This window comes from Solea solea, chromosome 6, assembly GCF_958295425.1.
Source record: "Solea solea chromosome 6, fSolSol10.1, whole genome shotgun sequence".
In the NCBI taxonomy this organism is placed as follows: domain Eukaryota; kingdom Metazoa; phylum Chordata; class Actinopteri; order Pleuronectiformes; family Soleidae; genus Solea; species Solea solea.
In genome coordinates, this window is record NC_081139.1 from 20,117,634 (window position 1) to 20,133,978 (window position 16,345).

A 16,345-nucleotide genomic window follows, 5' to 3' on the forward strand; every position below is an offset into this window, starting at 1 on the left:
CCAAAAGGAAGTCAGCTGCCATTTTGCCTCAAAATAGGAAGTGGCCTGGCAACATCAGCACATGAAAACTAAGTCAAGGGCATAGCGCCATCTGCTGGCAGGGCGGTGGTGGCGAGGGCCCACACACTGCTGCTTGCAGCTTTACTTTAACTGAAATATTTCACTTCATGTGCGACTTCAAAATAATGTTTTTATGGCCGTAAAACACTTAACACAAAATAAATCAGATTCTGCTCTTACCTACAGTATACTTTGACTAAATGTGCAGTTAATGCGTTTTGGCAGTCAGTGACAGTTTGGTGCCAAGTCCATCGCAAAATATACACATATTGAGTTTCAGTATGAATTCAGTCGCAGGGATACTTCTCTCAGTGCTGTAATTCTGTAAGTGTTGATCTCATGAAATACTTTTGTGGCTGAGAGGTTTGTCGTGGACATTAATTTCAAATACTGCTACTTATGAGGCCTCTCTCTCTTGTCCTCTCTGAGGAATGCTGGGTAATTGAGGCTTGTGGTTTGGCTGCTGGAGGAGAGCAGAGAGAACGGGAGTCTGGTGGTTGACCTCATTCAGGAGACAGTAGGTTAAACAATTATGTGGTTATAACCAGGAACAAGGAACTGGTTCAAAATAATGGGAGAGAAATTGCACGAATCAATCAGGTTTCAGGGAGAATGGAAAATGAGCTGAAACAAAATGGAGGCAAGGATGAACATTTGGTTTTCGTGTGGGACTAAACAAAGATGGAACAAGGAGACAGAGGGCCCACATTCTTAATCCTAAACTTAATCCATTTAATCCTCCTCCTCCTCCTCTCAGTCTGTTTACAGTGCTGTTGTCCATGCGTGAATGGAATGTGAATCAGAGTCTTGATTCAGTGATGAGCCAAAAGCAAACCACTGTTATGATTTTATCACTCTGACTCATCATCAGTATTTCAACTTATCTGAGTGTCACTCATTTGAAACTTTAATGAAGGCCAGAAGAAAATTAAATTGTGAAGCCTGGATATCGCAATTTAATGTTTCATCACTTCTTTACAGTGTCATAATTTAACAAAGTACAAATAATGAAGTACAAAATGCTGTTCTTTACTTTGTTATTTATATTTCTAGCAACTTTTACGATCACTCAAAGCTATATGTATATATATATATATATATATATATATATATATATATGTGTGTGTATATATATGTGTGTGTATATATACAGTATATAAATACAATTTAAAGTACAGTAAATGTCATATACTTTAAGACTTTTAGTCACCTTATACCAAAGTAATTTTCCTGTAAGGTGTTTGTACCTTTACTCAAGTATCGCTGTAAGGTACTTTATATAAGACTGCTTATTTATTACTTTAGAGTTGGGGGAAATGTTCTAGAATTAAATTTTTTCCTCTCATAGTTCATTCATTTCTTAAAATGTGTTTTGTATTTATACTTTGTAAAGTTAAATGTACCCTATCTCTGAACATAAAACAATAAATCAAGTTAGCTAGCTTGCTACCTAGGTCAATGGAAGGTAATAGTGTACATAGGGTGAGAAAGAGCATTTAGCTTGTGGATGACACAGCGACAAATGATAAAACAGTGATGGTAAAGTGTATTCATATTGTTGTGGTTCATTCACAACATTTTCTACAGTATAGATAAGAATGTATGACAATAAACTACATCTATCTATGTAGTTAACAAACTTGCTAGCTAGGTCAAAATACAGATAGCTAGATAGCTAGCTAGGTTAAGGAAAAGTATATTCAGCATTTAGCAGCTGGATGAAACAACGCCAAATGAAAAAGTGATTGTAAGGTTATATACAATCTGTTCTGAGCAGTGCAGATTATGTTAGCAAAGATGTGAATTCTCACCAGCAACACAGAAAGAAGTAAAATGGCGCCTTATTTACTAACATGTCCCTGATTGTCAGCTGTGAAAGTGGAAATACCACCAGCAGGTGTACCTAAATACCCATTACTTTAGAAAATGAACACATGTATTTTAAGCACATCCTATTAATATGTTTTTTTTACAATTTATAAAACAGCTATTTATATTTATAAAGATAATCCAAACTACATAATCCCAGTAGAGATGAACACACTGCACACATTTATCAAAATGCCCCTATCCTCTCACTTGGTCTCTCCCGGAACCTTAAATGAGTGTTTGTTTCTTGTAGGACTCTTTTACCTGTGGAAAGGTTTTAGCTCACTGAACCTTAGTCAACCTGAATAACATGGCTAATGTCAACTTCTAAAACTTCTGGATTTGGACTGAATAGGAACATAACTGAAAAAGAGAAACAGGTGAGTGTCTTGCAAATGTTTATATTACTAAACACCAGCTAACACCATTTAATTTCTTACATAATATTTTACAGATAACATCACAGAACCAAGTGTATTTGGTTATTTCAAATGAGGATTCAATTGTACAACAAATACTGACAATTTAAATATTTAAATGTGCACATGTTTGGTTCAGTTCCTGCTGATAAATGTATATATTTATAAATAAAGTGCTTTTCTTCATGAGCCATAGTTGAGTTAAATGTTAAAAAATTGAGAAACCCTCTCTCTTCAAAGTACCTGTTTGATTTAATATCAAAGTGTTGAATTATTAATTAACTTTTGGAATTCTCTGCCTTCCTGTCTGTCAGCATGAATTTATTTTGCTAGTATCTGTCACTGCTCTCGGCAAATTTACAGAATGTGCCCATTATGTCCATTTTGTCTGTCAACATCTACAGTATATTTGAGGGGAGTTTCTGCCACTTTGTTTGAGCTTTTCCAACGCAGAAGTAAATATTTGGTCAATAGCACAAGTATTTGAATGTTTTTGTTTTTATGCTGATGCAATCCATTTAGCATCCAGTTAAGCCTTTAAATGCCAGCTTTTCAAAAGCAATTGCACAATTATTAAAACCCTTAAAACTAATATGCAGTCATGCTTTACAGTGCCATCATGAAGTCAGGCATGTAATACCATCAATGCATGTGAGGTACAGATAGTTCATCAAGTTATTCATGAATTATTCATGATTGTTCATGCATGAATTCATGATAATTCATGTACAGTATGCTTACAGAAACATGCTATATTTTCCATATACTACATGATGATGAGATTTTCACAGCCTCAGATGTTTCCTCAGAACTTTCTTTTTGCATTATCATTATTAATATTCACCCTCCCAGCAAACGTAACTGAAAAATATGTCACAAAGTCACATTATTTTTCTCTTTTAATGAATGAGTGAACGATATCTGTCCTGTATTTTCAGTATTGGCTAGGAATTAAATAGGCCTATCATCTCATAATATAATTTTTTTTACAACAAGTCTCCCCGTAGTGGCTATTTAATATATTCTTAATCCCTGATCGACTTCACTGGGAAAACTGAAAGATTCTGTCAATTCTTTTTAATATACAGTATATGGGTCCAATGTGTTTTATGTAACCATTTGTGTTTTAAACAGTGTTTTACAGAAGCAATGTAGAGCTAGAATTACTACTTTTTCACAAAAATACAAACCATTGTCTTATTCCATGCCATAATATGCACTAACACATATGCATTAATCCAGCCAAAATGATCAAAGAATTAAGATATCATATATTATTTCTTTGATCATTGTGGCTGGATTAATGCATATATATTATATATTGAACTGTGTAAAAGGATGCATGAGGGTTGAAGAGGCAGAAAACTATCGAGGACCATAAATGGCATTATAATTAATAAAATAATTAATTAATTAATAAATAAATACATAAATAAATAAATACATTAATAAAATAATAAATGAATGCATGAATAAATGACTAAATAAATGAGGAAATAAATAATTATTTATTCATACATTTCTTTCTTTCTTTCTGTATTTCTGCATTTATTTATTTATTCTTTATCTATTGGTTCATTTATTTATATATTCCTGTATTTATTTATTTATTTGTTTGTTTGTTTATTTATTCATTCATTTCCATATTATAATGTAATTTATGGTCCTCCATAGACAACTGCCATAAGAAATGTTTATCTAATTAATGCTTCATTTCTGGATCAGTTGTGGTTTGTACAAGGATTAGTTGAGCAATAATTTCAGTGAATTATATACAGCAGCAGCAGTGACATATCAAACTCCTCCACCACATTTTCTTCACATAAGACTAATATGTTTTGGCAGCGATACTCTGGGGTTAAATGTGACACTCGCTCGCTCACCAAACACAAACGTGCATGGTTGCACATATGGTTACGATTGCACAACGCATTAGATAATTGTTGCATTTTATGTGAAATGGTAGATGTGGAAAGTCGAACAGGAAAAATATTGTTTTTGTTATGCGAAAGAAAAACAGACTAAGGTCTAATGATGATTAATGAGGACAAAATGTTTCTTTGCGTGGGATAAGCAGATTACACCAGTGTTTAGTTAGAAAACATCTCCTCAACTTAATAACAAACCAAACCAAAATCTGAAAAAGACAAAAAAGATAAATAAAAACGTAAAACCCCCTGGTTGGAAGTTTTTAGCAACTTGTGTGATTTATATGTCTAGATAGATGTGCTGTTTACAGAGTTTCATTGTTTTGCTGCTTCATCTTGATGTCTTACTCCTCTGTTTTTAAGTGCGACTCGTCTGTTTAACTCATGTGGAGAGTTTTTCTCACTCAACAGATTCAGATTTGCGGTTATAGATGCGTTCGCCAACAGAAAAACAACTGTCAGGGCTTATATTTGGAGTCCGGGCAAGCAAACACGGCAGCAGTGAATGTCCATGTGTCTTCTATGTTTGTTAAAATGGTGACGTCCAGACATTCAGGCACTTTAGTTTTCACAGAGCAGCCTTTCGGACTGCATTGATTGCAGTACATAAGCACTTGTATACAAAGCATATAAAAAGCAGCTGCAGGCCTTTGCAGTCCACAGCAGGAGAAACGTTTCATTTTAACTTTTTTTTCCCCATGTCTCTTTAGGGGCTCCATACAAAAGTGCCCATTAGAGGTTAAAAAAATACAGAAATTAAATAACATTGAAATAAATTAAATCACAGAAGGAGAAGGCATTACATTATCATTTGATTTCTATAAAATCAGTAAAGTAAATCAATAAAATATTATTTGACCCACTTAGTCCATAACTTGATAAAAGCAGTTTTCTTGCAGCGGAGAGAAAAACATAATTTACTATATTTATCAATTCTGGTTTTGTGGGAGGTTCAGCGAGTAAACAGTAACCACCACCTGAGTACCTCGCAATACGATACCATGTAATATGATACGTGATACACGGAACACGATACCAATAATATCGCAATGCAACAATTCTATGGTAATCAATATATTGCAAGACAATCATATAGTGATACATCACGATTTTGAACCGAAGAAAACAAAACTTTCTCTATTAATTCACAACATTGAGAACAAAGTGCATAGAGTCTATGTATTGACCATGGATAGAGCATCTTTTAACATAGCTTTCTCTAAACTCCCTCTTCTTCAGCCTGGTAACTTCCACCAAAGTTTCCCTCATTCATTTGAACAGCGCCACCACAACGAGACATGTTGTAGCGACGCCTGGTGAGTGAAATTACATGGTTTACTTTAGAGCGCATTGATTTATTAATTAAGACATCCATATTTGCCCTGGTGTGTCGATTATCCCATTGCACCAGGAAGGACGAGGATTAATCACCCAATTGATATTTTGACCTACTACTAACCAGTGTCTCGTACTTTTTTGCAAGCAAATATCATAATACCAAGATACCAAAGCAGAGTAGGAGTCACAGGAGATTGAGTTCATGTAAATTTGAAAATTGTATTGATTTTTTGGGGGGAAAATGTTAAAATTGAAAGTAAATAGAATTGAAAACAAAACGTTGGCAGTTTGACTAACAAATAGTTGTAGGGAGAGATTTAAAGCTGCAGTGTGTAACTTTTAAACATAAACAAATGTCAAAACACACAAGTTCACAAAATGCTGATTAAGACTGTCAGCTCTTTGTGTTTGTCAGTGTTTAGACTCTTGTTGCCCAGAGACAATTTATTTGCTTTGGTCGAGACAGACCGAGGCAAGATTCAAGTGAGACGACTGTAAACAAGCTGACGTTTGACTGACAGGGTTCCCATACCTTGGTTGGACTTTCCAGTATGAATTCCCTCAAATTCAAGGACCGAATGTGCTGACACAGTTTAAGACGGGAGGGCAATTTGTAAGAGCCGCTTCGTCCACTTTCATTGATTTGAAGCACGCTCTGCATCTGGACAAGTGATTGTCCTTGGGAACTTTGTCAAAGTCAGTCTTTGGCATTTTCTTTGGTGAGACAGAGATCTTGGAATTTTCATTTCCCAGGCATCACGTCGTTATTTGCTGTCTCTTGCTTAACGTTACCCACTCATTGTTCTGCATGGAATCTCACTTCAACGGCGGAGAGAGACAGTGGACAGTGTCCACAACACCGCTGATAATTATGACTCAACATTTGTCCTGCGTAGGCCTAGTCTACGTAAATCAAGCATTGCAGACATGAAACAGTAGGTGGCGTCGTAACAAACAAGGCAGACATTTATCTAAATATCGACTTAACTTCTTTCATGCACAAAATTCAAGCACTTTCAATGACCCCTGTCTATTTATGGTGGTTTTCAACAATTTTCAAGGACCTTTTTTTGGTCATATTCACAAACTTTCAAGGACCCATGGGAACCCGGGACTGAAATCACTAAGAAGCTTCCACAAAAAGGTTCAGAAGTGAACTCTACAGCTCAAAAAACAGAGCGTTCAGCAGTTTGATGGAATAAATGCTTCTTATCTCCACCTGCCCCTGCTCTGCTGCTGTATACACACAAATGCTCCCTCCGTCAGGTCTGATAGTGTTGCTTGACAGAGCCTGTTTTCAGATAACGGACGTGGCAAACAAGTATTTTTGCATTGTTTGTATTCATGAAGACCAAACAGAGGCGAAAGTTGCATAACACAGCTTTAATGTTGCTTTGTGGACAACACACACACACACACTGACTGAGATCTTTTCCCTGTATCTTAGTTGTGCGTTTGCTTTGGATGCACAGTCACACCGACAGCTCAGAGCATCTTGGCCAAATATTTTCTTTGGACCAAAATATCGGAAAAACAGACAGAAATCATTAATTTAGGAGGAGGATTTTTTTACCAGCTCTGTTTCTTCTCCATGTTGAGGTCTCACATTGTTTTAAGACTAAAACCAGGTTGTTTTAGTTTGAGCAAAGTCCCTGAGGTGCTGGAGCTCAGGAGCGGGAAAGAGACTTAAACCCGGTGAGATCACTTTCGTCCTTGTGCTGCCCTGGAGATGAGTGACGTGCAGTTTGAGAACAATTCACCCACTGAGAGTGACTCATGTTAGAAGGAGTCTGTTGGACAAGAGACAATGAGAAACTGTTTCTCTGGAGTCTGTTCAGTTCACACAAAGAAGAAACCGTACAGACGCTTTAATGCATGGACCGAAGAACTCAACATTTTCCTCAACTGAAGCCAAGACGCTGCTGTTCAGGAAACATCGCAGACTCTCAAAGTCCTGCATGATTTTGCAAACCACAGTTGGTAATAATAAACAGGACAAAAAAAAGAAAAAGAAAAACACAGACATGGGGAGTATCTGGCAGAATAAAGAGAACCACTAATTTTCCACTTTTGGGGAAATTCAACCTACAATTAGGATCAAACATTGCCAGAAACTTGACATCCATGTTTCTTGCATTTGTAAAACACAGTAGACTGGCCTGTGCCGACTCGGACTGTCCGTCAGACAATGATATATGAAAAGGAAAACACAAAATGGGTTAGATATATAAGATTACAGAGACCAGAATTACTTTAAGGACCTCATCATATCACTTAAAGTATGTACTGTTGCATTACTGAGGAGATGCTGTTGGGAGACGATCCAAATATAGAACTATCGAAGTGTGACAGTCTCTGTTCTCTATCGTCTTATTTAGTTACATTGTAATATGAAAGAAGGAATAATAGATGGGAGAAAAGTTATGAGTTCTGTGTTTTTCTTTTGATTGTATGAACAATGATTGTGTCATATAAGCCTTGTGTATTTGACATAAAGGACTAAATGTCCTGACTCCTGGATTCTGTATGTTTCTCCCTGATAAGAAATTACATGACAGACTGTGCATAGTGAAGCATGCGATATAAAGGGTTTTTGGATTATATCAGATTTCACATTTTTGTCTCTCCAATATCTGATCCAGTGGTCCATTTGGTGCTTTTCCACTACACAGTCCCCGCTCGACTCAGCACAGTTTTGCTTTTTCATTAGCGATGGTACTTGTTTTTTTTAGTACCTGCTCTGGCGAGATTCCAAGTGAGCTGTGCTGATACTAAATGTGACGTTGACAGACTGCTGGCCACTGATTGGTCAGAGAGTGTCGTAACTGGAAGAGTCATGAGCACGACATCTGACACAAGGATCAAAGCGAACAATGCCGAACTCTAGATCAAACTTAAAAACCCTGGAGTCTGGTGTATTTAGTGACTGCACTGCTGAGAGCGGCGATTGTGAGCCGCATCACAACCCGTTCAGTCGTATTTTAGTTCAGTGACTGTCAGACAGAGTCTGTGCTCTGGTCATGCAGGAAGTACTCAATGGTTCTGTGAACAATGAACAGATTCTAATGATTCAGTTACACCGAAAACAACTGCATTACAAGTCACGAGTATGTTTGTGTCACATTTTAATGCGAAGTCACAGGAGTTTCATGCAGCCATGCAGTGATGACTCCACCCACGATGAGGAGGTACTATAGCAATGGAAAACCATACCAAACGGTGTAGAGTCAAGCCGTGCCATGTAGTGGAAAAGTGTCATTTGACCAGTATCAGACCAATATTGAGAATCGTATTGGCTCATTCCTAATAAAAATAAAATGCATAATAATGAAAGAAAAGGAAAACACACCATCAGGAGGACGATATGAACCAATGCAGGAGAGAAAAATTTGGGTTGCTAGGAGGATTAAGCCAAAAAGAATTGTTTTAAGAAAGAAATCTACGAAGGGGGTTTGCAAATTTTGCTTGGCTAGAAAGACAACACAGGTCTTAAATTCGAAACCAAAATTTATATTCTTAATGCTTTCCAAAAAATGTTCTTGTTTTAAATAAGAACATCTTGCTCCTCAGTTGCAGTTTCAGCTTCTTACTGGTCATTGAAACTTAATGTTAGCTGTCATATGATTTTTCTTTTCGGGCAAAAATTAGAACAACTTCCCCCAAACAAGGCTGATGTTTTACTGTGATGAAAATTAATGTTTTGCAGTAATTTCAGGGACAATGGATGAAATAGGACATTGGGCACAATATATAGAGAGGACATGTTGGGTCACTGGGTAAATTAACAGAAAATAAAATGACAAATGTCTGTAAACTAGTTTCATTCATTGGTTTAGTATTTTCAATCATTGTTTCTCCGTCATCACCACTGGTGTCAGTCTTTCTGACGCCACACAGAAATACTTGATTTTCTGTTCATGTTCTTTTAATCATTTTCAGTCTCGTTTGTAAACTAAATGTTAAAAATTACCCTCTTCTTCCCACTTTGGCTCCGGAGCCGTTTATTCAAACCCTTTTATTCAGATTTACCACTAAACAGTAGCTTTAATGGATATAATGGACGAATATAACAAAACCAGACTGTGGATAAACAACCAGAACATTTGTGATTTATTCAAATCTTCACCTCCAGTTCTTAAACACACTTTTTAAAGCCTCTTTTTGTAAATTATTGACTTTCACAGCAAATGAGTGTGCACAATGTATTTTCAATACATTACTGTACAAAATATACTATACTTTCGACAGGTTAGTGTGTTTTGTGTTTCAAATATGAATACTATAACTTTACAGTCATGCCACCTTAATTTCCATCCATTCATATAGATATGTAAATACTGTATTTAAATGAAGCTGTTAACTCTATTTAACACTTACAACTACAAATTAATAGACACATTTATAGTGAATTCACAATAAATGCAATTATTACGGTTAAAGTTAAAAATTCCTGTGCGGTATTTTGTCTTTCAAAATGTTTTTCTCAAGGATTAATTTGTGTTTTGTTTTTTGTTTTTCAAATGGTTTCGGGCTTCATATAAAAGTGAGGATTGTTTGAAGGTGAAAGTTTGATTAATGAGCTGCAAATGAAATATGCTCAAACATGCCGAGTGACTCATATCACTAAAAAATATTGATTGCAAAACACCTTTTTATTCCAACCACCAATAAAATAAAAGCCAGCCACACCACTCAGCTTTGCCCCACAAATACAATAAAGACATTTTATATTATAAAGTTAAAGTTCGCAGGATGAATCCAGTATTGATCTTGGCTTTACATATTCATACAATAGTGTTAATTATTACTAGAAACAAACGTTATCTCCGTCATTACCCTACATACCTCCATGCATCTTTTGCATTGGTATGCACATTTACACAATATCTCCTCTAGAGGGCAGTGCTGAGTACCAAGTTGCAGGCATCAACAAACATAGTGACCACTGAAGAGGTTATTTTATTGTGCTTGATCCAAAATAGACTGAAACGCAAGTGGACTTTGCCCCGGGGGAATGCAAGACCACCAAATTTAAGCCATAATATTATGGGTAATGTTATTCGTTGGTGTTGCTGATGAGGGAGATCAATGACGAGCTGCATTTTCAATATTCCTTATGTCTGCCACGGCTTTTTGACAACTTACTTCTCTGGATAGCCCCTCCAATCAAACAAGCCTATAACGTATAGAAGGATGTAATTCCGAACCATCATACAGAAACATTCAGCCATTTTTAAAAGCCTGTATATAGACTCTACTTCCTGACTATTGTCTCTATACTGCCCCCGTGATTTCCAGTGGTATTGAGCCATTTCATCCGTGATTAGAAGCTGTGATGGAAAGTACGGACGAAAGGCTCCGTCCATATAAATGTATAAACGGTCTTTTACACTTCACAGAACATGAGGACTGGTAGATAATAGTGCAGTGATTAACGTTTCCTAAAGAAGGTTTAGACCTTTCCTGGATGAAAATGGATTCTCCAGTTTCTTTATTGTAGGTTATTATTATTTCATGGCTCTGTTGTCTGTGTGTCTGTCAGTGCTGCTACTACTGACCATTATCTTGGATGCCTCCTGTCTCTCAGTCAGTGTATGCTGGGAGTCCGGGACAGGCTCCAGCAGCCTTGGTTAAATCAGTCATGGTTTTTAAGCGATAAATTACGGTGTGGTTTTCAAGGATGTTGATCATTTTGAAGAAATCCTTTCGGGCAACTTCCACATACAAATTGGATTAATGTGTGATGGTTGGTGTTAGAGGCAGCTATCAGAGGTTAGTAGAGCCTGTGTCTGTCATGGCTGATGACATAGCAAGAGTCGCTAATGTTGCTAAATTGATGTTTATCTGATGTCCAATGTGTTTAGTATTGTTGGGAGCACTTTGTCCAATTAAAAACATCAGCAGCTCAGAGAAGAACCTCGTTCAAGAGCTCAGTTCAGGCTGTGAAGTGCTTGAGCTGCACGTGTGATGCTGGGATCAGACGACGCAATGTTTTTGTCTTTCACGATTCACCATGTCAGATTATCAATCACAATGCCACGGATTCTTGTCATGTCAAGTATGACACCGACCAATCATTACTCACTGGGATGCTGAATTGCTTCCACTATTTCTCGCCAACGTTTTTTTTTTGTAACTTTGTCATGACAGCATCTTGAGGAGACGTCAGTGAGGCAGAGGTACTGTTGCCGAAGATCAACGAAACGTTCTTCGGTGTCACTATTTCACCTGCAGCAACAGCAGCATTCCTCTTCCTCCTCACCATGTTTATGTCTAAATATGTTACATTACATGTTGGTCAGTCACGACCAAATCGCTTCAAAAGCAGCCTGAATTTGTGTAGTCTGATTCCGGCATAAGCTAGCTTGTGTTTTGGAACATTTGCATTAATTGTTTTGACTGTTGGACACACGCGCTCCCACATGGAAATTTAAACATTTTCCTAACTTCTGATGCCCTTTAGCGCAATTTCAGTGTCAGTTGTCACCTTTACCGCATACGTGTGAGCCAACCATTAAACTGCACCTCAAAATCCTTTGCATGCAGTGCATTAAATTATCCATTAAATATCACTTTCAAATCCCATTACATATATATATTAAATTAATCACCATTAAAGGATTAATTAATGCAAAACTATAGTTAAAAAACAAGGAATTTGGGTGATGTTCACTCTCAAAATAGCCAGGCTAGACTTAAAAACGCAGATGTCAGTTAGCGAGTGAGTGAGACTTTTGCCTTTGGCCATTTTTCTTTCAAAATGATTTGGCATAAAGAGTCACTGCACATCATCAGGGAGAGGAAATTGTTTCTGTTGGCCGGCTGCTCCATTGCTCTCAGCTCAGGTGTCAGGCGTTTGCCAAAATCTGCCTGCCTGTTCAGAACTGTGTGCCCATAGCGGAAATTCACACAGCTCATGTGGAAACTACTGGTTTTATGCCTCCATATGAGCCGGGGGGGTTGCTCTTGCGTACAGTGAAGGCAAAGCAGTAGCTTGCTTGGGGTCCTACGCTGAGAAGGGGCTCAGTGAGGCCCTTATTATGTAAGTGCACAGCAACAGCAATGTTGTGAGAATCCCCTTAATTCACATGATATGGCTTTGTATCCAAACCCACTATGTGGGCTTCATACTTACCACTTGCTTCTGAAATGCTTCTCATTCACTTTGAATGGAGCAGCATTAAGCTTAGCCAAACTGCATTGTGGGTCTGTTGCTTCACTTTGCCCACATCGCGTGCATCTGGAGTTCAGAGATATTCAACTTCCCCAGTGGCAGCACGACCTTCAGCAAATCAAAACATGTTATGGAAACACATCAACAGGTGCTCGACAATTACATCAGCTCGAACACTACACAGCCCAAATTAAGCTCTCGGGCAAAATTGTTTTTGCCGTTGCAGATGTTTTTTTGTCAAACAAAGTACAACCAACAGTTGCTGACATCACATCACCATCACTTAAGCAACTGAAGCAGCTCTTGCTCTGCAGTCAGCCATGACAGACACTGCTCTGCTAAGCTCAGATACACAGTAGCTGCTTTTATCACCAAGTGTCAGGCCCGCCCTCTGTTGAGCATAAGACAAGCTTGACATCTTGTTTAGACCATTGTTGTGTCACGTTCAATGTTGTTGTCGCACTGGTATGACATCACGCTACGCGGCCATCGGGCACAGCCCACACCTCACCTACCAAGTAAAGGTACTGTTCTCAGTTGAAACGCAAACCTGACCCAGGGCTTTACCATTCCAAACCACACTGTAAGGTCACCGGTTCGAATCCCAGTTTGACTGATGCCCTTCCTGTGTGGAGTAAGGCTAATTTGATACTAAATTGACCGTAGGTGTGAAAGTGAATGGTTGGTCGTCTCTGTGAGTTGACACTGTGATGGACCGGTGACCTGTCCAGCATGTACCTCATAGAAAATGAGTGAGTATATAAGGTTTATGTTTGGTGATGGCTTCAGCCCCACTCCTCCAAAATCTCCTCATTCAGTTATGGTTCACCTAATGCTAATTCAGCTCCTCATCGCAATCTGTCAATCTACTCACATCTGTACTGTGTTTGTTAAAAAATAGTAGCATCTGTTTTAAGTTTAATCATATAACTGGTTGGTTTACAAGACACTGCGAATGCAACTGCAATTAGATTTTTCTCTCTTCAAACTATGCAAAAGCTTCAAATACTGCCCAGACTGAAGCAGAAAAAGCCACAACTCCCGAACAATCTCTATAATGATGTAAACATCCATGGGTGGAAAATGTGGCACCATAAAACATTCAACCATTAGATTGAAAAACGACTTGGTAGCACTAACAACAAACACATAAAGTTTTGAAACACATCCTGCTCGTCTTGTCAGAAACCCAGAGGGAAAAAAAGACTAAGCTTACTCTTTTCCCACTGGTGAAAAATAATGATAATAATGCTAACATTTTTTGCCCAAAGAGACTTTCTAGCATTTAATAGTTGCTGCAAAATTCAAGCACTTTCAATGACCCATTTATATTAAGAGCAATTTTCAAAAACTTTTCAAGGGCCTTGAGAAAAAGATTTCAAATTAATAAAATAACCCCTGACATTCCCACAAAAAACTGTTTAAACCTGGGAAACAACAGGTTTCTAAAAATGAAAATGGGGTATAACATAAGAAAAACCTAACATGCAAACCCTTATTCTCAAGTGTGATCTTTTGTACAAGCCATGTCTGGACCAAGGAATTTAATCTGGTGTTGTGGTCATTAGTGCAGCCTTAAAATAAAACGCTGATCTCACTCTGGTAAACCTGCCAAGATGCTGCGTTCGACGCTCTGTGCTCTTAAAGTTAAGCTTACAATGCGGGGGTGGGTTTAAAAGCATGGTACTGTGACTCTTTTTTCTTTTTTTTTCCCCAAGAGAAGTCTCTGAGGGCAAACACACACATCAGTCTTTCTTATTGAAACAGACGTGGACAGGCAAGACAAATGAAAAATTACCTCCTCGCCAGAACAGGCTACAGCTGGTCAAGTGTAACGACACAATGAGGAAACGTTTCCACTCAAAAGCGAGGCCATGTTCACAGAGCTGCTGGGAAATGCTCACTTTGTAAAGAAGTGAATGCAAAATGAATGAGAAAAAGGTATTTCTGACATAATATCAACATTTGTTATTCTACACACGTATCATACATATGTCTACATATGTCTATAGTCTTTCCTTACTCTCTGGGGTGGGAGTGGGTTCACTGCTTTGGACCAGACCAAAATCTCAGCAGGTTTTTGATGGATTACCTTTTAAATTCCTAAAGCCCAAAGAACGAATCCTACAGACTCTGGAGGATCTCTTCACTCTTCCTGTAGAACCACAGTATGGTTGACGTTTGTTTTCCTGTGAAATACCTTGACAGTATACGGCACGTGTATGTCAAACTCAAGGCCCGAGGGCCGCATTCGGCCCGCCAAACATTTGTGTTGGGCTCACGAGATGATATATTATGCCTTTCCTGCTCCTACATTGACGCACTTATTAGTACCACACTGGCCTGTAAAATGAAATAAACAAATTAAATGTGGACTCTGAAAACACAGAGCTGGAACCAGGATCTTTTGTGAGTACAACTGGTCTGTATATAACTTTAAAAATATGACTGAAAACACAAAAAGTGCCCAAAAAAGTTCTAAAAGTGAACTCTGCTGCTCAAAATACCCACTCATTCAGCAGGCTGACAGGATAAACTTAACCCCGCCCGCCCCTGCTCTGCTGCTGTATATACACAAACAATCCCTCAATCAGGTCTGACTGTGTTGCTTGATAGAGTCCATTTACAGATGAAGAACGCAGCAAACAACTAATGTTACATCATTTCTGTTCATACAGACCAAACAGAGGCAGAATAATAACATCAACAACAAAAATCACCAAAAGTCACGCACTGCAGCTTTACATGAAAACATATTCTTATTAATATTGTTTCTCCTTTACATCCACCTAAGGCCTACACACTTGACTTTGAAAAGAAAAACACTAATCCTCCAAGTACCCAAGTAATTACTCATCAAGGGTGAAGCCAAAGGTGGCAGGTTAGAAACTTCTTTGATGGATTTCTTGGATGAAAAACAGAGTAAAGCAGAGTGAAGAGAGATGAACAGATAGGAGAACCAAAAAAGGGAAAAAAAAACATGTTTCACTGTAGGCTGATTACTAAATCAGAGGTTCTGGGATCATTAATGATTAGATTAGAACCAGCAGCCAAAATAGAAGAAGAAAAAACAGCATTTGTAAACAGAAAACATGATGACAAAGTAAATAAACCATGTCCACATTCAGCCACGTTCCTTTTGGAAAAGACCACCTCAGTGCAGCCTTATGGACTGACATCTGTTTTGCAGCTTGACTGTGCACAGTGGTTTATGTTGAGAAAGCAGTGTGTGTATATCATCTTTGGCCTCGGTCCATGGGATCTTGACAGTTGGCTGCAGGCGAGGTTGTAAAGGTTGCAAAGGTTTTCATCGGGCGGAGAAATGAGGAGACGATAAAGCGGCGAGGACTCTGTGACACTGAGAGGTCAGACGATGGCAAAAACAAAAGTGTCACATTCTGCTTCACCCTCGTAGAAAAACGAGAGTTCCCTTAACATGTAACATGTTTAAAATGTGTCAATTATTATGTTTCTCTGCTCTCTCTGACATGCAAACCCTGCCCCTCACTCCCATGGTTTTATGCGGCAGCACCATATGGAAGACATTTTGGTTCGGC